General features: G+C 41.3%; 1 long non-coding RNA gene across 4 annotated transcripts; it reads left to right on the top strand.

Annotated features, from left to right (window-relative positions):
* The first annotated feature begins 65 nt into the window (after positions 1–65).
* On the top strand, positions 66–27,942 carry LOC307199542. 4 transcript variants are annotated; one of them, XR_013832024.1, is made up of 4 exons: positions 107–204; positions 16,240–16,327; positions 22,305–22,441; positions 27,255–27,942. It is a non-coding gene; the product is annotated as an uncharacterized lncRNA (long non-coding RNA). The 4 variants fall into 4 exon arrangements; XR_013832025.1 differs by having other exon boundaries at positions 123–196; XR_013832023.1 differs by lacking the exon at positions 16,240–16,327 and having other exon boundaries at positions 66–204.

The following is a 27,942-nucleotide window of genomic DNA, read 5'->3' as shown; positions in this document are numbered from 1 at the left end:
AATAAAGAATGCTCTGTTGAACTTGCCAAAGAGATGTTTTCTAGGTCAAGTTATTACATGTGCTAAGCACTGCGAAGCTATTATAATTTACCTACACTTAAATAGAAGGGCAGTGAGTGAGTACATCATATAGAGTTTGGGGCCCCAATTCAATGTGTCTCTGTCTAATTCTTGGAGCATTTGGGCTGATTCATATGTTTAAAGGTAGGCCCATATTTCACCATCTTGTGGAATCAAGATTTTAGAAAGCTGATGGAAGGGAAGATGAAATAGTAATAAGCTCTGTGTGAAAGTGTGTCTGTGTCTGTGTGGATAAAAACTGATAGATGTGCCATCAGCTCAAAATGTAGATGTTCTTGGTGACAGTTGCTATGTGAAATGTTATGAGATAGAAATTATTGTCATAATTAATAATAGGTAAAAGTTTTCCCTTTGATGTGCTATATTCCATATTCCTTAATTAAGAGGTTGTGCCTGTGTTTATTACTGTAACTTTCTATTTTGTCTTATTGGTTCAGTTGCCACCCAGAATCCAAACTCCCACCAGACTTAGGCAAAACTATTAATACTTCAGTTTTGAAATCTTAAATTTTAAATCCTTTACACATGGAAGCATACAATATAGACATCCACAACTTTAATCTGAATACACAAACACATACACAAATAATAGTACAGTGGGCCTGCCACTTATGCAAGGGTTCAGTTCTGGGGGTCCATGCTCAACAGCAAAATCAAGAAAAGCTAGGAAGCCCCTGGAACCACCCCCTGCATGACCATCCCTACTTGTCCAGAGCAGGCCAAGCCCTCTGCCTCATTTACCAGGTCATGCAAGCGGCTTTCCCTCATGTGACCTTCTCAGAGCCCAGAAAGCAAGGCAGAGGAACTAACAAGCTTTCTCTGTGATGGGTTTTCGCTGCTCTCCATTCATTCATTTTTCAGTCATAACCACCTAAGTAAATTACACGTAAGTGGCAGGCCCACTGTATTTGGCATTCCTACCCAACTAGGAATAATGAAATACTGTACGATAGTAATACAATAGTAATAGTAATCAAAAGAGTTACATATTAAGTAACTTGGACAGTTTGAAAATCAAAGTTAAAAAACTGACAAAAATGTCACTTTAAAAGACTGTGGACACACAATATTTCTTGGAAATGGAAAATAATGGACCAAGTTCTATAGAATAGGGACAAAGATCACAAAAGAATGCTCACCAGCTGTTTTGAACAGCAAAGCACACTTTATATTCACTATAGGGAGGCACAAAAATAGCCTCCCAATGGACAAGGATCTTAGTTTAGGCTTGCCATATGTCAGGAAAATTCCTGACATGTCCTAGTTTTGGGCAACACTATCTTATTTGTGAACATAAAGTTGATTGATTGCTATGTATGTTTTTAACTTCTAGTTCACAATACTGGATATTCTCAATTGTCCACTATAGATCCAAAGCTATAGATCCACCAATACATTGGGTACTTGTAAACCATTACAATCAGGTTATTTGTGAACTCTCTGTAGTCCTAGTAACCTTCAAAAGCGATAAGAAATTAAGGTTTGATCCTGGCTTGTTCTTACTAACCTTAGTTGAAATTAAGCACAGTTCCCTGGATTTGAGTAACATGGGAAACGGTGGTTAGTTTAAAAGCGAAAGCTCCTCTTCTGACATAAAAAAGAAAAAGAAAGCAGATGGGAGAGTGCATATGTAGATTTGTTCACAGAGGAGGAAACCATGGTTTCCTACTAATTTTGAAGCAGGTCAAAGCCACTAAAACAGAAATGAATATTCCTAAGGGTTCCAGACATGTTCCAGTATATGACTTCCAGTACATGACTTAACAACCTCAACTTTCCTCTGAGCAAAGTTCAGACAGAAAATTTGCTGTACACCAAAAGATCTCCACTCAACCTTCTACATAGTTTTCACTTTGTGGGTCTATCCAGGCCAACTGATCAATATCAAATGAGGTCATTTTCACCAAATAATAAGGTAATTACTTTATCAGCATGCCCCTATTGATGAATTCTGCATTCCTTTATACTGGATCTTGACAGTTATTTCACACATCATAGTTGCCTTTGTCATAAGATAAATGTAATTACTGGAATAGCCCCAACATTTTAAAAATAAGCTTCACTTGCAGGTTTTTAGCAGTGCCACTCATCCTGTCAGATTGTGTGGTTTGAAGTGCTATGAAGTCATGTTTAGAACTGAGGCCCTATAGAAGAGATTTTATCACATTCCACAAAACAGATGGTCAGGACACTAGAGCACTGCACCAGAGCACTTTGTGGGTGGAATTGGTATTATCTCGAGTGGTAGAGCCATAGGATTGCCAATAACCCCTATAAACCAAGTATTTTAGGGCAGATTGACAAAAGGAGGTTTGGTTGTCTCATTCAATATGTATGCAAGTAATTAGGAAAGTGAGCAACAAAATCAGTTGTTATTTCAGCAAACTGATAGCACCCACTGCCATATCTCTAGCAACCCTGGCACAGTGAAATTGATATAGAAACCTGATGAGGGTGTAATGTGGATGTGGGTTAGCAAGTGTCACTCAACACAGACAGCACATGAATAACACTGGTGCTGTGAATAACACTGGTGATGCACTGGTGGAGCATCTGAGGTATCTATAGTGTTTGCTAGAGATTATCATATTGTTATAGATTTATAGGGGTAGAATTTAGGGGGTGTCAAAGCTAATTTCCTTAGAGGAAATAGCAGACCCAAGTGTGTAATAGGGCATTACCCACTAATAACACTGGGCAACAATTTTTTACTTTTTGAATGTTGTCTAGATTTCTACAACTGATTTAGGGTATTTTTGCACTGCTGAATCAGAAAATGGCATCCGTTCCTCTCCATCAGGTCAGGTTTACTGTAAACTGAATGGTGGGCATTGATAAAGGTAAGTACACGTAAATTGCATGTTGCTTCACCATTTTTCAAACTTCAGGGCTTGAACTTCCGTTTCTTGGAACTCCTGGAATGCTCAGCAGCAGGAAGGTCTCTCTTCAGAGTCCAACAGTAGTCAGCCATCATGACTGCGTCCCAGCGACCCTGATACCTGGTCTCCATCTCTTTCATGTCCTGATGGAATCTCTCCCCCTGCTCATCACTCATTAAACCCAGGTTCTCAGGAAACCAGTCCATATGTGAAAATAGGTAGTGTATCTTGACGCTCATGTTGCAGCCCAGGTTTCTGAAAGCAGTCAGCATGTTGTTGACAAGTTCTGCGTAGTTTCTGGCCTTATTGTTGCCAAGAAAGTTCTTCACTACCAGAACAAATGCCTTCCACGCTTCCAGTTCCACTTCGTTCACTGACTTTCCGAACTCTGGATCTCTGATGAGCTGACGGATCTGAGGACCGTCAAAGATGCCAGCTTTCAACTTCTCTATGGTCAATCCTGGAAAAGCCTGGCACAAGTAAGTGAAGCAGTCACCATCCTTGCCCAGAGCCTTGGTGAACTACTTGATTAAGCCGAGCTTGATGTGCAGCGGTGGGAAGAGTATTCTGTCTCTGTCCACCAGAGGCTCGTTGATGACGTTCCTTTTTTTTGCAAGGCACCAATTCCTCCCGCACAGGCCAGTCCTTCTTCGTGTAATGCTGAGCACGGTCTCACATGCACAGAAAACATGGGTACTTGGTGAAGCCAGACTGTTGTCCCAACAAAAAGTTCACCATCTTCAGGTCAACACAAATAAACCACTTATGCTGATCATAACCAATTTTCCCCAGCACATACTTCCATAGGCGCCGACTCCATGGGGCCTGAGGGGGCCTGAGCCCCCTCAAAAATTCGTTTGGGGGGGCTCTGCCCCCCCAATAATTTAAGAAAATTATTAGTTATATTATGCTTTGTAAAATCACAAAATTATGTTGGTATTTTTTATTTTCCTTGTTTGACGATAGTTACCTTTTAAAATACATTCAGTAATGAGTTAAAACAAAGCCACTCCCGATGCCAGCCCCGCGAGAAGCGGGGATTCCCCCTAGCTCATTAATATTCACCGCCCACGGCGGCAGCCAATCGGCTGCCGCAAAGGGCGGGCCCTCACAGGTTCACTTAAGGTCGGGGCAGCCCGGGGCTCGCCCCTTTCGTTCCCCCAGCAGCAGCGGTTTGGAGGTCTTGGGCCCCCCCAAAATTTTTTATAAGTCGGTATGGGCACGCGCCCCCCCCCCAATATTTTTTATAAGTCGGCGCCCCTGCATACTTCATCGCTTCATAGTTCTTCAGTGTACAGTGGTGCCCCGCAAGACGAATGCCTCACAAGACGAAAAACTCACTAGACGAAAGAGTTTTCCGTTTTTTGAGGTGCTTCGCAAGACAAATTTCCCTATGGGCTTGCTTTGCAAGACGAAACGTCTTGCGAGTTCTTGCGAGTTTGTTTCCTTTTTCTTAAAGCCGCTAAGCCGTTAATAGCCGCTAAGCCGTTAATAGCCACTAAGCCGCTAAGCCGTTAATAGCCGCTAAGCTGCTAATAGTCGTGCTTCGCAAGACGAAAAAACCGCAAGACGAAGAGACTCGCAGAACGGATTAATTTCGTCTTGCGAGGCACCACTGTAGTCGAGTGAGCCAGGGGTATAGAGGCAAACTGGTTGCCATTGTGTAGCAGAACACATTTCAGTGATCGCTTGCTGCTGTCAGTGAACAGTCTCCAATCTTTGGGTTCGTACTGTGGCACTCCAAGCTTGAGCAGAAGCTGCGCAATATCTGCACAGTACACCAAGTCCTTCTCTTCCGAGAAAAAACGGAGGTACTCTTGATGCCTGTTGCGGAAGAAGCTGATGCGAGCACTGTCAGAGAGGAGGCTTTTCCCCTTCAATCTGGATGCCAACAGTTCGGCAGAGTCCTTTGACAAGCTGAGGTCGTGAACTAGATCATTCAACTCCTTTTGGGAAAATGGATGTGGAGCATCATCTTCAAGAACCACTTCTTCTTCATGTCCTTCAACACTGGAGGCATCTTCGTCACTAATGTCAGGAAGTTCTCCGAAGATAGGCACTGGAATTTCATCACAATGAGCTACAGGACGACGTGCTGATTGAAGATCAGGATTAACTTAGTTTTGATCCCCCAACTTTATGCTTTGCCGCACCAAATTATGGAAGATTTCAAGGTTTTATGACTTCAAACTGATCCCTTTTCGACATAATCACCCAGAACTATCGGACCTGAATACTTCTTGTCATTAAAATAATCATTTCCAATCAAAACAATTATTCGACATGGCATTTTACCCCCACCAACTTCTTCTAAAATGCTCCACACAAGCTTACATGTGAACAAAAATGTAAAAAAACGACATGTGGCCATAGCTCAAAAACTTGACCTGATTGAGCAAAACCAATGTGATTTTTGGATTCAGCACATCAGATTCATCTTAAATCAAATGAAAAAATGCAGACAACAAATTTGTTGTTGACCAGTGTAATCTTCTGTTCTTAGCACATGTAAAAGCTATTTAAGCAGGCACACTTCCTAGGTTGCGTATTGGACATTGAAGTCCTAGTCCAAATCTCTTTGTGAGATGACCACCTGGGGGATTAGCCATGAGGAGTTCAAAGCACCAAAGGAAATGCGTTTTAGAATACAAATGAATGGAATCCTCCCTGCCTTTCTCTGTATATAAAAAGGGTTTAGTTTAGTGAAGAGGGTTGGCAGTGAAGTAACCAGGAAGCAAAGAGGAACAGTTAGGTTGTGATGTGCCCTGCACATCAAAAGAGGTTGCACAGAAAGGATGCTGATGCTGCTACTATGGAGTAAGCTAGCACGTTTTTGGGTGTTGCTGCTGTGAGCCCCTCCATTGAAAGCTTCTGGTTATATATGTGTAAATAAAACATATATCAAAAAGACACTAAGGCCTTCTATAGTCTCCATTGTGCCTTATTGTCCTGACGGAAACACAAATCTGGTTAAATGCCAAACAGCTGGAATTTTGTACACTGCTCAGCAGAGATTTTTTTTGGGGGGGGGTATACCAACATCAATATACACACCAGGCACCAGAAGAAACAGAGACCTGCTTTTTGGGTGCACTACAAAGAATGCTCTCTAATAACGTAGTCACCTCTTCTAGAAGCAGATAGCCCCACAGGCTGTGATCTTGTTATCCTGATACGAAAAGTGGTATGGAATATGGCTGTATATATATATTAGCTTATTTTAATCTGCAGGCCTAAGTGCATCAGATCTACTTATAAGCTTACAGTCAGGTTTAAGAAGCTCCTCCACTCATCTGCCAGTGAGCCTATTTCTTTTTTCCCTGTTATATTCCTTGCCCTGTCTGTTCATTCAGCACCTATTAGTTTCCATCAGCTACTGCTTCCATGTGTTCTGCCATGCCATCTCCTATCCAAAAGGTTTTTAAACTCTAATAATACCCCTCCCATCTGGCTGGGTTTCCCCAGCCACTCTGGATAGCTCCCAACAGAGGACTAAAAACAGAATAAAACTTCAAACATTAAAAACTCCCCTAAAAAGTTGCAGAACAGTCAAGAATATCTATAGTTGGTCTCACACCTGATTAGATTTCTTTCTGATGACTGAAATTGAAGCTGTTTTTGACCAGGACCAGATTATTGAGCAGGCTGTTGAACAGTTTGATCTAATGGTCAGCGTGTTAGACTAGGACCTGCGAAACCAGGATTAAAATCCTCACTTGGCCGTGAAGCTCACCTTGGGCCTGTTACTGTCTCTCAGCCTAGCCTATCTCACAGGACTGTTATGGGGATTAAACGAGGAGGGGGAGAACGTATCTACAAACCAAATGTCTGGTGGAAGATGGAAGGCAGAAGATGAATTTCCTTCAGAGGTACAAGTCAAATAGGGCCTTGCTCCACTTAAATGTTGAACACCTGCCTCCATCGCCCACCTCCCCTGCCACCCCCCAACAACCTAGCATATTAATGGGTGAAAACAGTGGATGTGGCAACAGGTTCTCTCCAGTTTTGCAGGGAAATATCAATTCCAACAGCAGAGGTAACTACCACCACAAGTTCCAGAATTCCCCTGGCAGGATAATTGTGTCAATTTCCACAAGCCAGAAAGCCCTCAGACTTGGCACATTTTCAGTGAGACGGTCATTTCCCCAGATGTGTTATTTTTCTATCTATAGGTCCTTTTTATGTGAAACACCTTTGCCCCATTTGTCCTTGTTAAGTAGTGCAGTCCCAGAAAGGCTCTCTGGTGTTTGTTTTTCTTCAGAAGATGCAGATCAGCTTGTAGAAATTATAGGAAACAAATGGTGCTTAGACTGCACAGGCAGCGGAAGATTCATGTTCTCTCTGTAAGAAATAGTTATACAGCCATTGCACAGATATATGGGTATACTGTGCTTACATGTTGTGAGAATAACCCCCTTTGCCCTGATCTGTGGATCAAGTTGCTAATGCTTTGTTCGTAAGGATTTGAACGTAAGAGGCGGGGGACCCTGAACTGTTTAAATCTATCTCTAGAGGATAAAGTATCTACCAAAGTATTAATATTAACATGATTATGGGAGTGTTATCAAGAGTGCCTTTATCTTCTGATTGCAAACAATAGCTGCCTGAAGGAGAGTGATACCCTCGAGTATTGTGGGATGAAAACCAACTGCAGCTTTAGAGCCACATAAAGTCTACTTGTGGCTTCAAAAATCAGAAGAAAATTTCTTGAAACCACAATTATGAGCAGTTAGAGAGTAAATGAATCTGTTTTTCATCACCTTGGGCGGTGTAGGGAAAGCATTTGAGAGTTATATTGATAAGAGAAAGAGAGAAGATATTCAAACACATTTAATGTTTGTTTAATTGATTAAGCTAGATTTGGAGCATTTGAGACTTCATAAAGGAGATTTTTTTTTGCATAAATATTCAAATATATGTAACAGCTCCAGAAGATTAGTCTCTGTTGTATGCTGTAGCCTGAAAGTATCCAAAGTTCCTCTCTAAATTTTAAAATTTTATCTAATTTTTAATCTATTTAAACTAGATTAACTAATTAATCTGATTTTCTAATACATTGCCCTTCAATATAAATATTCCCAGGGCAGCTTACAAATTGGTTACCACTGGGTGGGTTTACTACAATCAAGACAAGGGACTGATGGCTCTAGTCAAGAACCCTATAATGCCAACCCATGCAAAAAAGGAAAGAAAGAAGAACTCGTCAGGTATCTCAGACTGATGCAACAGATCTGTTTCTTTAACTGCTGTTACACCCAGTTCACATATCTTTAGATGCATATCACATTGAGGATTGGGATCCCAGTTTCAGCAGTGGAAATGGCACACTAGTGGAATACCCCTAAACCCTCTCTGCCTTGTGGTAGGTGCTGCCTGTTGGTGAGTGCAAGAGGGTTAACCTGATGTTCACAATAGCCACCCTCCCCCTGTTGTTGATCCTTTGGACCCATCACTCAGGCACATTTTATGCAGCCAGGCTCACTTGTAAATCAGAGGTCGACTGAGAGAAAAGTATCTTTTTTCTTGGGAAAAAAACCAGACTCCTCATTACCCCTTTTCAGTGTGACTGGGACAGACTCCTATTTGAAAGGCAAGTCCAACACCATCATATTTCGTAGCCAGTGCATCATGGCACATGTAAATAAATTATCTGTGCGCGCGCTGGAGGAAGTGAGTTGAGTAACATTATGTGATTAAGAGTGGGGGGTTAATTGTGATTCCTAGAAATAATCATTAGTGTGATATGGGGGCCTATTCAAAACCAACTCTTGCCCTGCAACCTTTGACATAACTCCCCAATACTCATGTTTTTAATACTCATGTTCTGTAACTTACACTGCTAATTGCCTAAGCATGTACAACTGAAACAACTGCATTTGCTTCTCAGTTAATCAATGCTCCCACTTCCTTCCTGTGTTTCCAGTGTTTAATTTCAGACTGTAAGCTCCTCAGGGCAAGGAGCTGCCTTCCTGCACACTTAGGGTGCTATATAAATAATAATAAAGAATAAGTTGAAGGGCATTGGTAAGGTGAGTTTGTGGAAAAGAAAGCAGATAACACAATGCTTTTCCAGTTTCAAGACTTTATCCCACCTCTCTGGTGGCAGTCCACTGAATAGTTCTGCCAAAAAAATAGAAACAAAACAAAACAATGCACCATTTTTAATCCATGCATCTGAGCTAGTTGACATATGAATACCTGGTGGGATGAAGCAGTTTTGGCCCAAGCTTTCAGCTGGGTACTTTGTCATCTCCCTTGTTGCACATGGTCTAGAATTTCTGTTGGCATAGTCAAGACCTTGTATTGTGTAGTTTAAGAGTAAGATGAGGGGGACCCTAACCCTATATTCCTACAATGCTTTCTGTGTGGCTTTCAGCCTAACCTAATTTTTAGAATGGTTGTGAAATAAATTTGGGACCTGGAAAATTTATATGCTGACTTGAATTCTTTGGAGGAAGAAGAGGATAAATACGTATATAGTAATTGGAGGTCATGGTTTGATAACATCATTTCTGTGTTGTGTGGAGAATACACGTTTCTTCTTCTTCTTTTTAAAAAAATATTTATTAAATTTCTCACTTTAACAATCCAATCAAACAACATTAAATATTCCAAATTATACATAATCAAACAATCCAAATATTATGCCAAATTATAATTTTTTTGAGGAATCTTCCCATGCTCCGAGTTTGGGTATACATGTTTCAGTGCCCTTATTTTCTTCAAAGAACCAAAGTTCATTCACATCAAGCCATTTCTTAAGTTCAAGAAATAAGAAACGGAGAAGATAGGGGTTTTCCAAAAACTGGAAGAGAATTCCCATCACCAGTTTGGATAAATTGATGCTTTTTAAAAAGGGGACGGGGTTTTCATGGTAAAGTTAAGTGCAAGTGAATATTTATTTATCTACCGTCTTACATTTAAAAAGTTACATTTTGGGAGGCTTCCTCACAAAAAGAGGAATCAGTAGAATATTTTAGATTTTATTAGTAAATAAAGATGTAAGTACATGAACATGCTGCAGAATGTATTTTAACTACAGTAGCATTCACTTTAGTGGAGCTGGGAGAGATGCTTAATTCTTCAATTTTCAGTGGTTCATGCTCTAAAGATTTTTTATCTTACTTTGTTACCTGAATATTCCCAACTTTGACCATATCTCTTTTAATGCTGCTTTGTTTCTGGATTTTAATTTTAGAATAATCCTGTTACCACAGTACCCTAGTCATGAGCAATTGTTGCTGTGTCTGTTTCTCTGGTACTTTGAATGAATGGCTGTATGTTCATAAGAAATCATTTCTTCTAGAGTCTCTCTATAAAAATACCCCTTAGAGAGGACCTATCATTAATCTTGAGCCCAGAAACTATCGGCAAGGGTGGCAAAATGGATCATTGAAAAAGTGCCCTAAAGACAGTAATAGAATCATTTGTCTCTCTTTCATTAGTGCGCCTCTCTGTCTCTCTCTCTCTCTCTCTCACACACACACACACACACACACACACACACAATCAAATTGGGACTACAGCGAAGAAGGTTATGCAGTGAAGTTCATACAGTTGGAGCTAGAAAATGTAAATGTCTTTAATAATTCTCAGATAAATAACCCTGAATATATTGCCTTTAAGTGCTTCATTTATTTCAACGAAATACTTCTCAAAGAAGTGCTCCAGTGTCAGGCCATAGAGAGCACTTTATAAAGGGATATTAATTATATCCTGAAACTTACAAGTGTCATTGGATAAGAGTCCTGCTGTATAAAATACCAATATACCATTTTACTCCATGACTAATTTCAGCTAGTCCAAATCCTGAATTTCCAGCTGAGAACTGGAATTATTTAGCAATTATTTAGCGGAGCATAAATATTTAGAGACAGTTTGTACTAACAAATCTTGTCTCTAGGAGCCAGGCCCACAGCAATATTCGCAGTGCAAGTTTCTCTCATATAAATCAAGCCTCTAACTTCACACCTTCCTTATTTCATCTTTACAATTTTTTGCAGGCTACCCACGCTTGAATATTTATGTGCCACTGAGTCTAAGGTTCTGTGCGATGCCAGCACTTTGGTATATAAAGTAGGCTACTTAGTGACCTATGAAATAATCTATAGAACATGTTTTGATAGTGGAGACACGTGTGTGTGTGTGTGTGTGTGTGTATGTGTGTGTGTGTGTATGTGTGTGTGTGTGTTTTAATGTCAGTCCCAACCTGATCCCATAGCTGTTATACTGGCAATTAAATCAACAGAACAGAATGCTAGGACAGCATTGTCACTACAGTGTCACCACGAAAGCTAGGTGAGACATGGCATGATCCAGCCCAGATCAGGATGGATTCTTACAAAATGATTGGTCGGTGGGGAGGAGATTTAAAGCACAATATGGATGGGCGGAAACTGTGAGCTAATGCCTTCCCTCTACCACATACACACGCTAAGACACACACATGTTTTTATGTCATCATTCTTCTGGTAGGGGTTATTTCTGGTCACATAATCCTGGTCACAGAATAAAATTGGTTTTTTTAAATTTACTTTCAGGGGGAAATTTGCATCTCCAGGAAGGAGTAGGAAATACAGTGGCTGAGACGCAGTACGGCAAGGGGGCAAGAAAGGGCAATACATAACTCACCTATGCTCCCCTTCTATAGAACTTTTGCTGTAAGTTAACGTCAGCAGTGGTACATACTTGGGATAGTATTCAACCAGGTTTCGCTCAGAGTTGTTGGCATCTGTCTGTCTCGAGAGACAATGGAGTGCATTTCCAGGGATGAAACCAAACCACTGGAGAATCACAGAGCCTGCTGTGGCAGCAAAGACTGGTAACTTGTACTTGCTGCCTCCCGTGTTGTTTTGCTGCATTAGCAACACTGAAGTGACCTTTCTTATGGTGCACAAGCCTGGGCTGCCCAAACAAAAAGACCCACCTCTTGGCCTTGCTGATGGGGTCCAAAGAAAAGCAGAGCAATACATTTGCCACCAGCTTGGTTGCAGGAGTTGCTGGAAGGAGGCACACAATATGCCACCCAACCATCTTAGGGACTCTACACTGGATTTGTGTAGGGTTTATTCCTTTGCCTTTTCCTTCTCCAAAGATGTCCCACAAGGCAGCGGGTACAGATTTTTCCTCGGGGTTTACTCCCAAAGACTTTTTTAATGAATGAGTAAAGCTACAAGGCAGAGGAAGTTTAGGATCAGTTTTCCTTTTCCTAGATGAGCTACCTTCCCAGGTTGACAAGCCCCATCTGCCCCTCACTGCCCTCTACAACACATGCAGTAGCTACCTTCTTGACTGTTGGACCCACTATTGGTCTTCTATCTGCTGGAACCTGTCCTCGCATATAGGGGAAGTTGCTAACTCAACAGGAGCTTGAGACCCATCGGCTACCCTCCCCTGGTTTAGCCTGTCAATCAAAGCCATTTCCCAGGGTGTGGCCGTTACATGCTGACAGCTTATAGGAGCTACGGGTGAGAGCTGAGTGCAGGTTGGGGAGCAAAGGTGGTCAAATTACCATAGAAGGAGCACAACATATTCTCTACCAGAGGTACTACCCCTTCGCTAACACCCCATAACACCCTCACTCAGAGCAGACCCACTGAAATCAATTGATCTACTTTGAGTCAAACTTAGTTGGATACTACTTGGAAGTCCATGTAGTTTTCATGATTGTGCAAGGAAGAGGCCTGGTATGTACACTCCATCCCAGGAACTGCTGCTGTTCCTGGACGGGAGGGAAAATAATGCCTTGTGGAGCAGGGGAAGCAGTATAAAGTCTTCCCCTAATGCATTAGTAATTTTGCATTGCCTTTTTCCTATCCATGTTAATGGAATTGTGACCCCAGTCTTCTAATTCAGCAGATGTGCTTCATCGGTGCATACATATTAAATTTTTAACCTGCCTTTCAAGGAACTCTGAGGTTCTCCTCCCCCTACAATCTTCTACTCCCTACCATCCCCCTACCAACAACCCTGTGAGGTAGGTTAGGCAGGGAGGGAGGGAGGGAGGGAGGGAGAGAGAGAGAGAGAGGGAGAGGGAGAGGGAGATTGACCCAAGATCACCCTTTGAACTTAATGGCTAAAGTGGGCTTTGACACCAGATACCCCCCATTCCAGTCTGACACTAACCACTACAACACACTGGTTCTCCACATGCAAGCTAAACTGCATACGGCAAAACTGTGCGGACTCTACAGTTTCAGAGTGGGGGTTTCATGCTCTCACTGCTTAATACACCCAAATAAGAATGCAGGAAACAGACATGTGGTTGTTCTCTGTGACAAATTCTAATGGGATGGGTTTGCAGCCGAGTAAGGTAAAGGTACCCCTGCCCATACGGGCCAGTCTTGACAGACTCTGGGGTTGTGCGCCCATCTCACTTAAGAGGCCAGGGGCCAGTGCTGTCCGGAGACACTTCCGGGTCACGTGGCCAGCGTGACATCGCTGCTCTGGCGAGCCAGAGTCGCACACGGAAACGCCGTTTACCTTCCCGCTGGTAAGCGGTCCCTATTTATCTACTTGCACCCGGAGGTGCTTTCGAACTGCTAGGTTGGCAGGCGCTGGGACCGAGCAGCGGGAGCGCACCCCGCTGCAGGGATTCGAACCGCCGACCTTTCGATCGGCAAGTCCTAGGCGCTGAGGCTTTAACCCACAGCGCCACCTGCGTCCCTTGCAGCCGAGTAGTTAAGGACAATAACAGGACTGGTTTGTCCCAACGGCATTATAACCCTTGGGATGAAAAAAGTTCCCCACCCTTGCCACAGCCTATATAATCTGACTGTGTAACACTCTGAAACTTCACCTTGGGGACTTAAAAAAAAAAGGAAACCAATAATAAAATGCATTTGTTTATTGCTGATGATAAAGCTGTGATAGGTCAATTATTTGTGCATGCCACTGCATTTGACAAAATGGTGTATCTGGTGTAATTCTCAGGCATAAGTTGAAAACTGTGCTAGAATGAGAAACATCTTAAATCTTTATTAGATGGCGATATTAAAGCTTCACTGATACAGAAATATCTTCCATCTGGGTCCCTCTTTCGTTGTTGTTATTGTTGCTGTGAAATGTCTATTTCCCAAAGGAATATGGCCCATTTTAACCTGCTGTGGGACAGAACACCTGTTCCACATATCACTTCATATGTATAATGTACAGCTCCACCATTATCATGCAAAGCAGTCGGCTTCATGGGACGTGCAAGATTTAAAAGCAGCCACAGTTCATTCATTGGTATATCTAGCAGAGAGATTCCTATCCACCCACCCCCAAATCACTATCTTTCAGCCTGCTAGGAAACTTGTGGAAGCTCTGCTCTCTCCTGTCCCTCCTAATAAAAGGGGTGGGGTGCAATAAAAAACAAGCTTCCTCCTACTGTTACAGATTCACTTCTGCCTTATTAGAAATCTGCTTGCAAAGCCAGTCTGTGACATGAGCCAACTGTATCTTGGCTGCCAGTTACATATGATAATGTATGGTCCCAAAGTGGATAGATGGCTGTAATTCACTTGAGGGACTCTGCTTATGTCATAAAGCGCTTGAGCAGTTTATGAACAGCAACAGAACCTTAAGAGTGAATTACAGCCCTGCATTCACTCCTAGGACATCTGTTGTTGTTGTGTTCAATACAGAGTGTATGGATTTTTAAAAATAAATTAGAAGGGGAAAAATCCTCCTTCACCAAGTCTTCAGTTTCCGAAAATGTTGTGCTTTGCTTTTTTTTTTTTTAAAAAAAAAAATCTTCATCTGGAAGTTGCACCTGTTTGGCGGTTCTGGGACAGGTCCAAACCTCTTAAAGGGACATGTCCCCATTCCTGGGGGTGGGAAAGGGCCTGTATCTGTAACAAAGTGCTGCTGTTTCATAAGGAAAGTAAAATTAATGATGGTGTTATCCTGCCAGCTAGGGCTGAATAAAACAGTAGGCTAATTGTGAACTATGTAATGGTCGCAAGCCACCTTTGTGCTGAGCATATTTTGTCAGATGCCTTACAGGGCAAGGATTATGTACCCTCCAGATAATGTCCATATAATGAGCTTACACTATAGTATTAAATGAACACATCAGTCCTGGAAATCAGCCCGGGGGTACAGTTTTGCACGAGAACTAGACATCTCAGGCTGTTACTATCACAACCCACCACTGTTCATTGAAAGAACCCACTGCAATGAAATTGGTTAAAACCAGTGTAGGTGTCCTTGGGGATGTTAACAAAAAACAACCTCAGCAGCTGCCACTTCTACCACAACATAGTGGGGAGGAGGGAGTTAGGTACACCTGTCAAAATTTGTTATTCACCTATTTGGGATTCCTTTCCTTTGTAGAAAATAAAACCTTTAATGAACAGCATGCCTTGTTTTCTCTCTCTGCTAGATTTGCATAATATTTCAATGCATGGTGGCCAGCCATGCATTGCCAAAAAATGGGGAAATGCATCACCACACCACTGACTGGTCCTGCTCCATGTCTTTCCAGATGCATTTGCCTGGCTGGAATGTTATTTATTTATTTTATTTACAACTTGTATATACCACTTCATTATTCACATTTCAAAACCGTGTACATAAAAACAATAGACAGAAAATGAGCCTTTAAAATAATAACTTTTATCATAAAACGATTTTAGTTTTTATGCTGGCTGGAACAAGACAGTCTTACTTGTGCATCTGAAGTTCATCAAGGAAGAAGCATCAGTTGGGAGAGAACTCAATAGGCTTGAGCCCACTAAACTATTAGGAGGTTTGGAGCAAGATGCCACCAGTAAACTGATGGTAGCCAACTCTCTCTGTAACATCTGAACTGGGAATGGTTAAAAAGGCCAGGACTGGTGTCTGGATGCAGTGGTGGGTTGGATGAGGGCTAACAAACTGAATGTGAATCCTGGCAAGACCAAGGTTCTGTGGGTGAGTGGCTCCCAGGTCTGGGAAGTCAGTAAGTTGCCTACCCCAGATGGAGTTTCTCTCTCCCTGAATGTGAAGGTGCACAGTTTGGAGGTGCTCCTGGATTCAGTTGTATCACTAGTGATGCATTCAGCACCAGATGGTGAGAGAGTTTATTAGGGAACGTAAAGTGGTGTGTGGTTGCACAGCTGTCATTGTGCAAGCATATGGGTCCTGAGAGAATGGCTGTGTCAGTAAGAGCACAATCTATTAACTTTATCAGAGGGACCATCTATTAAATAATCATGTACTTGCATTGGGCTGGCTGCAGGACCCAATGCTTCCACCGTTGCCTTCTCAAACAGAAAGGCAGCAGCAGGATGATGTCTCCTCTTTATCACTACAGAGTGACAAACAGCAGCTCTGCCTCGTGAGAGAAGACGTGAGAGAAAATGGGGAACCAATATGGTCAGGGAGGCATGGGACTTCAGAATGTGAGTTATCATAGCATCTAATCTCCCTTAATCCAGTGCTAATGTGCTTGTGTGGCTATCAGGGTTTATTGTCACAAACTGTAAATGGGCCACTGTTTTTTGGAACAGGAATGAAAGGCAAACCATCTTTTTCATATTCAGCCATGAAGGACTATTCATGGTTTATGATTATAGAGGACCTGACTTGGCTTACATTATAATGTAAATCCATACTTAGTTGCTCTTTTCAGTTAAAGCTCCAGCTAGTTTATTTTCTGTCCTCTACCATAAATGCTCTAGAAGACTTTCATCCTGAATTTTCGGTTTACTCTACTTTTTTCATGAAAAACAATTTTAGAATAATGTATTCTCCTTTCTTGAAAATAATTTCAGGTTAAGAGAAGAATTTTAGTTTATGAGTTCTAGTTACGAGATTTACTGATCACCACTCTGATTTCCATATACAGTATGCTTTAATCTGAGTTAGACAGAATAGCCTACATTAGTAACATATGGAGACCATGAGGCTAATAGATGTAATATGCAGAGGGGGCTTAAGACTGGGGACAGAGGCAAGTAGGTATGCTAAGTGTCTGTCCCACTATGAGGCAAATCAGTAAAAACAAGGAGTGGGTTTGATGAGTAAACACAAATAGGGCCTCACTTTGCAGCAAGTTGGTTCTGATTCAAGAAATCAATTAAATAATTAGAATTTACAATCAACGCCCCCCCCCCCCAATGGCTTCAACGTTTCTGGAAATTTTACACCTCTGCACCTTAGTTACATCCATTAATTTCAGTAGGTCCATTCTGAGTAAAATTTAGTTGAATACAATCTATTGGATACAACCCTATTCTCCATTGTACTTTGTGGCCCTTACTTCTGAGTAGAAATGTATAGGAGTGAACTGTTAGACTTAAAAGCATATATCTTAAGAAAGATTGGAACATCACCAATCCTAGCTTTGTTGTTTCTCCTCAGTTGCAAAGGGAGGGGATTAGAGTGGGTACATGCAAGTGAAATTATAAGTGAGCACAATATGTGACACTGTATAACATGTTCACAACCCGAATGGATTTCTATGTGCCTTAATGATATTGTAGCTTCTCGAAGCTACAAACATGAGTCTGACCAAACTGCGGGAGGCAGTGGAAGACAGGAGTGCCTGGCGTGCTCTGGTCCATGGGGTCACGAAGAGTCGGACATGACTAAACAACTAAACAACAACAATAATAATATTGAAACCTAGATTCTCCCCCCTTTGAACTCTTGTGAGTTTTCATCATTGATGTTTTGTCTCTGCACCAAGCTCAAAGGCCTATTCTCATAACACCTTCCAAAGTGAAAGCAAGTGAACAGCCAAATAATTCAAATATCTTTATCTCATGGTGGAGCTCTCCCTAGTCACACCACAGGCATTAGAAACTCTTTGACTAGCACATATAGTCTCTACATCATAAATTGTGCTATGACCCTTCAAGCAGGAGGTTAGCTGTTTTTTCATGATGTACCCTTGCAGATTTGATCATCCTCAACCATGGAGCATTTCCAATGTTGCCGTAACACTCAGAACCATAGTAGCTCAATAACCTGACTTTGTGTCAAAGATCAGCAGCTTGATTCAGCAACCACTGAGACTGGAACACTATATTCCCACTGCAGTTAATAGACTACTTTTAATCATGAGTATCAGCTCAGTCCTGTGACCAGCAGATAAATGCTTATGATGGTGCATATCAACATCTGCACATCATTGCAAAACATTATGTTCTGTCAGAGTTACAGCATTATTGTGCTGGCTTCATAGGCAATTACGCACCAATGTTTAGCACCTGAATTCCGGTAAGTTTTCTGGCATATTTAAGTTTCTGGAGTTAGTTGAAAACCACTGCAACCACACATACAGCTTGCACCACATTCAGATAAACTGGCCAAACAACTCTTTACAACAAGAAAGGCTGAAGACTATATCACCCAGCTGACACTACCACTTAGCTGACAAGAGGCAAGTTATGTGAAACCTGAACCTACAACCAATTAGAACGAAGCAAACTGTGTGAATGAACCCCTTGGCTATCATATCCCTTAGTAGGTTAATAGAATCCTGAGTATGGGATTAATGCAAAAAAGTCACCTTGATTCTTTTGTTTTTCCTTTGTTCTAATCTAGCATTTCATTATTCTTACCCTCTAAAATTCAATAAAGCCTCAAGGTCTATGTGCCAGATCAGAACTTATTTAAATACCACCTTCAGTGTTTTTCAGACCTTCCAAATATCAAAGCAAGTGTTGAATTAAACATTCCTGAAAGGGAATGCTTCAAAGTACTGTTTAATATGTTTAGGGTTGCCCTATCTATCAGATTGGCTAATCTAACTAAATCTAGCAGGATAGGGGGAGAAATCCACTTGGTGCCATGAACTACTGGAGAACACTTTCCCCTTTCTGACTACTAAGCTTGCTGTTTAATTATACAAATATTTGTGGGTTTGGCTACGGTGAGTACTAATTTGTTATTCTAGCAAAAAGCTTCAAATTGTTTGGAGTGTGCTGGGAAAATAGTCACTGCCTTTACGCGCATGACACGCTAAGCTCAAGAAAAACCACTGTGCTACTGAGGGACCTTACAAGTAGGTGCTTGTAAAGAAAATAAGTTAAATTCCCAGTAGTATGCTGAAAATCACAGCTTGCAAAGACCTGCCTAGTGGGCACTGAGCAAACATGCTCACTTGCATATTGTTTTTCAAGTTGTCACTAGTTAACATGTCTTATTTTTCCAGTAAATGATATTCATAACGTATGTATTTTTCTTACCTTTAATAGAAGAACATGGATCTAGTTCCTTGACATCTGCTGTTGATAATGTCGTAGTTGATATGTCTTTGGTCTTAACCAGAGTCGGGGAACCTCTTGTCTTCCAGATACTTTTGGACTATAACTCCAATCATTGTTATGCGTTGTTTAGAAGTGCAGTGCAATGTTGAAACTCATAAGTTTGCACCAAGCAGAGGTAGGTCTGGCAGGCAACAGCCATGCAGAGCCTAACTTGTCTCTCTTGACTTTGGCTATCTGCCTTACAACTATATTTTGATCAGTGCTAGAGACAAATCTGAGCAACTGCTAATTCTTATTACTTTAACATGTGAAGGAACAACTATTGTAGCTACCACTAAATAGGCCCTTCTTAATTTGCCTTGTCAGTGGTTACCACAGCAACAGCTATAGAGATGTTAACAAGTGAAGACCTGAGAGGATGTCTTTCACCTGGCACCAAAAATGTGTAAATGGAGGCACCTGGAAGAGAGAGGAGAGCATTTTGCAGGTGGAGGGACCTCTGAAAACAACCTTTCTGCCTCACCACAATCTGGAACAATATACTGTAGTTGTGCAATTGCCCCTGATATGCCAGCATCGCTCCCGTGCTTTCTTTGCCAAAAAGCAAGTAGCTAATTCATTTGATGTCCACTTTCTTCAAGATGTGTCCTGCATTATTGAGATTCAATTTCATGTTGGGCAACTGGGATTGGGCTCTGGTATGTTCAGGGCAGGACTTTGGGATAGAGGTCCAGGGCCCCATGCCACAGAATGAGCAGGACAGACCCCAAATGCAGCAGAGCCAGCTCACAAACCTAAAATCTAAAATGACCTCACTTGCACCACTGATTGGGCTCAGTTCCGCCACAGTGATATGACAATGGAGGTGGGGAATCCAGAGGCCACAATGGCATCTATGAGGGAAACAATGCTAGAGCCCCAAAACAGTGTGTGCTGTTTTCAGCCCACCGGCTCCACATTCCCTAACACAATGTAGGAAGGAAACCAGTGGGCAAATTCATAAAATGGAGGGCGGGGGGGGGGGACGGGGGGGACTGCTATTATTATTATTTGTTGGATTTATATACCGCCCTATACCCGGAGGTCTCAGGGTGGTTCACAGAACAAAATCAAAATATAAAACCACAAAGTATATAGTCAAAATAAAAACAACAACCCAATAACACCTCCCCACACACAAAAACCACCACATTTTAAAAGGGCATAGGATGTCAATCAAATCAACCAAAGGATTTATTATTTCACAAGAGGGGAGGAAAGGAGCAATATGGGTAATTCAAATAGATTTACGGTGAGTCCCTAAACTAAAGTAAAAAAGTGGGGGTAGGAATGTGTGTTGTAATTTATTTATCTATAGAGTCTCTCAGAGCTGTCTCTGGCTACACAGTCCTGGGCTGGGGCACAGCTTGTAGGCCTCAGTCTCTGTCGCTCCCTGACTGTGGAGCTGCTACTGTTAAATTAACACTATATGGGGGGAGGGTCTCTGTGTCTGTTCATGGTTCTTTTTATTCACTCTCTAGTCTCTTTTTCTTCTCCCGGAGCTTCAGCTATCCCCTCCCTGAAGCTCTTCAACCAATTTGACTCAGGATTTCCTCAGAACTCCCTCGCAATCTCCTCAGAAACCACCTTTCAGCTCCCTACCACAACCTAATTGCACACACACACACACACGCACACACACACACACACACACACATATACGATGCTCTCCGGGCCTCCTGTTGGATGTTGCACTTTTACAAGACAGCATGTTATTCCGCCGGGTTTGGACATTTTGATTCTTCCTTCTTTCACCTGCTCCCTTTCCTCCATTGGAATCTGTTCTGAATGAGAGTTGAATGGACATTGTGGTAGGTGTCTTCACAGGCGAAGGCACGAAAGTGTCAGAGACTCCCTTCTGCCAATGAGGATCTTTTGATTTCTGCCAAATCCCACCCCCAGTTGCAGCCCCCTGTGCCACAACCCGTAGAGTCACTTCAGGAAGTTCCCTAACCCATAGGAGTGCTTTACGGGACTGTAGTGGAAACAAGATGCAATGCCTCCTTGTGTGACAGCTACTCCACTCACAGCTTTCTGCATACTATTGAACAGCTGAGTGATGAACTGGGGAGTCCAGTATAAATGGAAAGTATTTGGGATGGGGGATTCCCCCATTCCCTGGAACATGCTTTTGGTTACGTCGTCCCGCAGACCTGGCCCAGAACCAGTTTTGCTTGTGAGGATTTATGAGGCCATTTTTCCAAAGCCTCTAAGCACTTTTTTGAGCTAATTTACTCTCCCTCACTCACTCCCCACCCTATAAACCCATCATCAAATTCTTCAGTGGTGCTTGCTGCTTCTAATTTGCTTATTTTGATGAACAGAAAAATGCAAAACAGCCAGCAGCTTCTCATTTGCCCAAAAAGGAAAGCAGAGGAAGTCTGTACAACAAACACACAGGAAGGGTGGCTAATGATATAGGAGCATCACATACGCGGCAATATGGGAGCATTCTTCTCTTGATGCATGAGAGACTTTAGCACGTGCATTGGATTAATGGATGGGAGACAAAGAAAAGAGCCTTGAATTAACCACAAAAGCAATCTATGGATGGCAAGTATCTCTATAAAGTGAATATATAGCATATTAATCATAAAGCAAGCAGCTGAATGCATGTAAATTAGAAAAAAAGGCTTGTATATAGGATACAGGGCATGCAGAGTATGTCAAAGGATGCCTGAATTTCTGTGGGATTTGCATACAGAGGGTGAAAAATATTGCTTCTTTTTTTTAAAAAAAAGAAGTAGTTCAAATAAGCAGGTCTTTATAGTAATTTGAAGTAGAATGGAAACCAATTTTTGATCATATACACGATGATAAAGAATATTGCAATATGCTTTGTCTTGATTCCAGTCTTCTGACCTTAATCATAAAGAATATGTTTTATTCCCGGATGTTATTACCATTGTTCTATGGGGGGAGGATTTCACAAAATGTCTGTTTCACTCTGCTGTCCATAGCCTGCTATCATAGATATTTGTCTGAGCAAATCTCTCAAACATTCAGTCATGTTCTGCCTTCTCCAAGAAGTGGGAAGCTCGTCATCCACCATGTAAATTGCCTTTGTAAGAAAGGGCACTGGGACATTACCTTTGGAAGAATCTGTTCTCTTACAAATGCACAGGTTGTCCAGGCGTTCTTGGAGCACAGAAGCTCTGCTAATCCTAAAGCAACATCAGACCAACACGCCAAAATTCCTGGCAAATTCAATAGCCAATAGAAAATTACTCTGTTTGACAGGATGCAAACAGAACGTGTACGGTGAGCATTCTTATGTCCATTTGTTTCTTTGACCTCTACTAGATTAGTGTGTTTTAAAACAGAATATTACACTGTACAACCTCTAGCCAGAGTATATTGCCATTTTTCACATCCTCGTTCCATTTGGAAGCTATCAAACCTCTTCTTTAAAAAAAGTCCTTTGTTGTCATCGTCATTGTAAATACATTTTTTGTATTTTGCCAAAGTTTCTTTGCTTCACCCCACTGCCCACAGTCTGCTATCATGGCTACTGGTCTGGAACAAAGCTCTCAAACATACTGAAAACTGGCAAGAGGAACTATGCAAAGCAGAACAAAACAGTAAACCAGCCATTAAGCAAAGAGTGGGGGAAAACAAAATAATGTTGAAAATCTTGGGAGAATAATATTTACTTCAGGCAGACTCTTTATTAAACTCATGAAGCTTCTTTAACTTAAGGGTTAGATGTGCAGGGTTTGGTTTATGAGAGACCCGTGATTAAATCCTGGTTCAGCCATGAAACACATTGTCTGGCCTTGAGTATATCTACGGTTGCCATATTTTAAAAAGTAAAATTCTTGACACCCCAAAGTTGTTGAGCTTTGGAGCTGTTTCCACTGTTTTTCCCACCGTGTTACATCTGGGTTTTCCCTGACATTTTACCGATTCGGCAACATTCCCCCCGATGCCATTTTTACACCCCAAAAACAGGACATGTCAGGAATTTTCCTGATGTATGGCAAGCCTAGTATATCACTCTTTCCCCCAACCAGCTCAGAGGGTGGCTGCAATACAGTATAATATAAAGATTTATTGAAAGCCATGCATATCATTTTTAGTACAGCTGAAAAGAAGACTGCATTTATACTTAATGTCCAAGGGTGCAAGAAACCTTGGGATCGAATTATATAGAGATTGTATTTTCCCCCACTAGAAGCAACATTTTAAATCACTTGCCTTGTGTCAGATATTCATATTCACCCTAATCTTGAATTGTTCAGAATATGCTTATATGGGCAAATGTATATTACATTCACTAATAACAGGCAAAACAGATAAACAGGCTTACACAGATAAACAGGCTTACATTACATGTTCAATTTCCCTAGGCATTCCATATCTTTAGAGACAACACCTATTGTTTATTAGATTTATCTGAGTGGGTCTGTCCTGCACTGGACATTCTGGCCTATTGGCGAAGACAGAGGGTTGCTTTCGTAATGTTGAAACCTAAGAAGAATTGCATTTATAAATGTGGAACTGAAGCTGCCTCGGATTAATGGCCTTCCACAGCTGAGTTGGAGTTACTTGCCAGAAGTTTTCTTCTGGCCTGGAAGATTTCTGTTCTAGAACCATGACATGAAATTGGATCCAACTGATCATGATAAAAATTGTCCTTCCAACATTCCACTGACAATTCTTTAAAACATCAGAACCTTTAATAAGTGGTGCGATCTGCACAGGTACGGCTCTACACCTACTCTAACTATAATCCATGCCAACTTGGGCCAGTGCAAAGCTGGAGAACCAGGTGTGACTATTACTGCAATAAATGGATCTGGAGTCTAACCTTTCCTACACATGTACGGCCAATTTAATTAATGTCAGCTTATAAATATACTTTGCTTAATATATGTTCCCAGTATTGACTAATACGTACATTTATACTAATATATCTTGCTGTCACAAGATGAACAATTTGTTTTATTATTTTCTGCATCTGCAAGATGATATCAGGTCACACTAGGTACTCATACTTTAGGGTTCAGGGTTACCATCCTGCCTGTTGTAATGATGGAGAGCTTTGTTCTTCACAAAAGTGGGTGTACCTGTTAGTCACTGATAACTTGCATCTTTAGGTCCACATCTGTTAATATGATCAGGAGGACAAACCAGATCTTTCAAATTAATTTCATTCATTGTTTGTGCAGCATCCTTGGGTGGCATCTTCTGGAACGGCCAATTTGACTCCTCTCTGGCGCCTTCTAGAGGCATGAAAGTGCCATTTCATTGGTATGATGTCTGCTATCAATACAGTTGAACTTCTGAACTGTGAAGCTAAGAAGAGACTTCAGCGTGTTTATATTATCTAGGATATGTGAGATTTAGGACCTAAGTCCACAGGTTTTTGGACTAGGTTTGTGGTGTCTGTGTACTCACCACATACCACCATTCCTATTTCTTTCTCCATGGATAGAAATAGAACTTCTCTACATAATAATTAGGTGCATTCAAGATGAAAATAACAAAAGGTCCTAAGGTAGCAGTACAGACTGAGACAAGCTCGTCACTGACTTTGTGGCTTCTGCACAACATCAAGGCTGAGCTTATACAGCCCACTTCTATAGTTAACACCTGTGTAACGTTCAATAAACCAGTCCCACAAGTCTCATTTGGTATCTCCAAAGTGTCGTCTGTTACGTTCCTGTCAATGATGGAGCACATAATTCATTTAGAGGGGCAGGTTGAAGTGTTCATGAATGACAAATTAAGATTTACTCCTAACATCCCTGATGAGGTCTTGTTGCATTTTCGAGGTTTATAGATCTGTTTCACGGGAATGTTCTTGATAAAGTTGCATTTGTGGGTTGTTTATTCAATGAACAAAGTAATCCATTATGTATTTGTATCTGGTTTAGACATGAATTGAGATCAGGAACTTGTAAGAAATTATTCCTAATTTTTGCACAAGTCTGAACAAAACCTACCCACTCAGGGAGGGGAAATCTGTTTCGTATCAGACTGCATGGAATGTGGCCCTATGTACTTAAAAGGTTTCCAAACATAAATGTTTGACAGCTCATACAAAGGCAAGAAAATCTCTAGTAAAACTTAATAAAGATAAAATAAGATATAACCCACACATAGAGTTAACCAAACAATGTTGCTATTCCATATCTCTCCATCGCCCCAAAGTAATCTAACAAGCTTATAGACTTTCTAACAGCTTTCCTGCTCTATTTTCTACTTCTAGACTGAGATATAGTTATAGCCACTTAATTTTGTATGATTCACAAAGTGATATAAAAACTACTTAAGCCAGCATACAGGTGCTTTAATCAGAGAGATTCCTTTTGGCTTTGGTGAGGCTAAGCTAATTTAAGTCTGTACTTTCAGTGGTTTGTGAATCACACTGTATTCCAGATTCCTGTAAGGATCTTCCACCATTGCTCTACCACCATTGCTCTATAATTTGGATTCTCTGTCTCACTTGCAAGGCTGGTGATCTTTAACTGGTCTGGAGCAAGTTTGCTAAAGTAGCTGAGTAGCTGAATACCCACAAAAGCAGAGTAAAGAAACTGAGCAGAATCAGATGTTGTACCAGCCAGGAATTTTACAGCCATTCCTGATGACCTGTCCTTTCTTAGAGCATTACCAAAGTCCTTGTAAGTGGAGCTCAGTGATGAGAATACATGCATAAATGCTTTCTGATCTAGACTTCCACGCAGACTTCTTCTTGCCAAGTCTATCTATAGATCAAGTCACACACAGAGGAACAGCCAGTTACAAAACATTTCAGTTCAGATTATCACAGGGCCTCACCCTGGAATATAATACGTGGCATTCCACATCTGCAACAAATGCAACACTTCTGAATAGTCTCCATTCCAACAGCCACCTTGGCTGGATCTAGACACATCAAAGAAATGTTTCCATTTAAAGCACTGTAAATTTAAACAGGGAAAACAGGTAGAGAAAAACGGGGCACCACATCGCTATCTGGTGGCACAATGTTATATCGCATATTCAAAGTATATACAGTGGTACCTCGGGTTAAGAACTTAATTCGTTCTGGAGGTCCGTTCTTAACCCGAAACTGTTCTTAACCTGAAGCACCACTTTGGCTAATGGGGCCTCCCGCTGCCGCTGCACCGTCGGAGCACGATTTCTGTTCTCATCCTGAAGCAAAGTCCTTAACCCGAGGTACTAGTTCTGGGTTAGCGGAGTCTGTAACCTGAAGTGTATGTAACCTGAGGTACCACTGTACTGTAAATCCCCTTTTCTTTACCCTTCTTCTAGCTGAATCCCTTGACTCCAGTACCCTTCACATCACAGCAGCGAATGTATGTAGAATCCAAGACGTGGATTTTAATATCTCTATTATGTTGGTCTGATGTATACATATGCACACAAACATTTAATACATCATATATGAAAATATAGAGTTGCTCCATTGATTCCCACTGCTGACATTATGGGCAAGTGATAGGAAATGTGCCACCCTTGGATATGTTAATTGAAATGATCCTGGTTCAAGTTTCATTTCATGGATTAATAAAATCCTAGAGAAAGGTGTTTTGAAACAAGGCAATTATGACCTGTCTTCTTATTGCACTGTATACACACATAAGAAATATTCACTATGTGAAACTTACATAGTGTCAAGCGAAAGTCACACTACTACTTTAACTGTCACATTAAAAGCAAACATAAGAACTGGGCTTTTAAGAGTTGCTGATTTGTTAATAGTTCACCTCTTGCTAAACAGCTTTTTCTGGGCATTGCAGCAGATTGAGGAAAACTTTAGTAGATTGTGGTTAAGAACTGAACCAATAGAGCAGAAAAGGTCCTTGATTGTCATGTATTTGCTAACAAAATCTTCATAAAATGCTGGATTTTCAAGAACAGATTGTAAAACTCCTGCCTTCCCGACTTGGGAATACTGTAATGCACAAACCACAACACTGGACTTAGAGAGACTTTGTTTTGGAGCAAAACCAACCCAAAGATAAATCTTTCCCTTTCAGGAGCTAAGCTTCTGATCTGTATCTTGAGCTACTTGCTAAATTTGTTTTTGCTGCTAACAAAATTCTCTTACTCTTTCCTCTTCCAGAGAGTTGCCACATTCTGATGGTCGTGACATTTCTCCAGCCTAAATGAAGTACAGACATGACTGTTCAACTTTTATGTCCTTTAGAATGACGAGGTGTAAAACACAGGGTGGAAAGGTGAACTAACCAACCTGGCATTTGCTTGACTGGTTCACCTTCAGCATTTTAACCTTGTGTCTTGACTGGGGAAATGTGTCCTTCTCTGATGGAATTATAGTGTGGCCAATATAAACACAATGGCCAGCACCAATTCCCAGATGTTTTCAGTGTGGATGCTTCATGCCAGCTGCTTGTTCAATCAGCTTCGACTGAACGCTGCCCTGTGGTAAACTCATTGTAGACAATCTTCTTTCCTGCAGTGAAGTGATGGTTTAACATCCTCCTAAATTATCCTCCCCCTCTCTTGCTCTGACTGTTGGAAGCAATGCTAAAAGATACTTGGAGACTGTAGTTTATGTGTGAAGCAGACAGATTGCATCTCTAACATCTAACACGCAATAACAACAATAAAGCAGCCTGACGTGTGTTTTTCTGTGTAAACAGTTTCTTCTGAACATGGAGCCAGTGAAATGTTTTGAGATGTTCGACTTTTATTACCGTATTTATCATCTCTTTTGTAACATTTCCTCATGGAGCCACATTTGTGTATTTTACATTGTCTGGAGAAATAAAAAGTGTTTAAACATAAAA

Source organism: Podarcis cretensis (assembly GCF_951804945.1).
Source record: "Podarcis cretensis genome assembly, chromosome: 12".
Lineage (NCBI taxonomy): Eukaryota > Metazoa > Chordata > Lepidosauria > Squamata > Lacertidae > Podarcis > Podarcis cretensis.
This window is presented reverse-complemented; position numbering and strand designations above follow the sequence as displayed.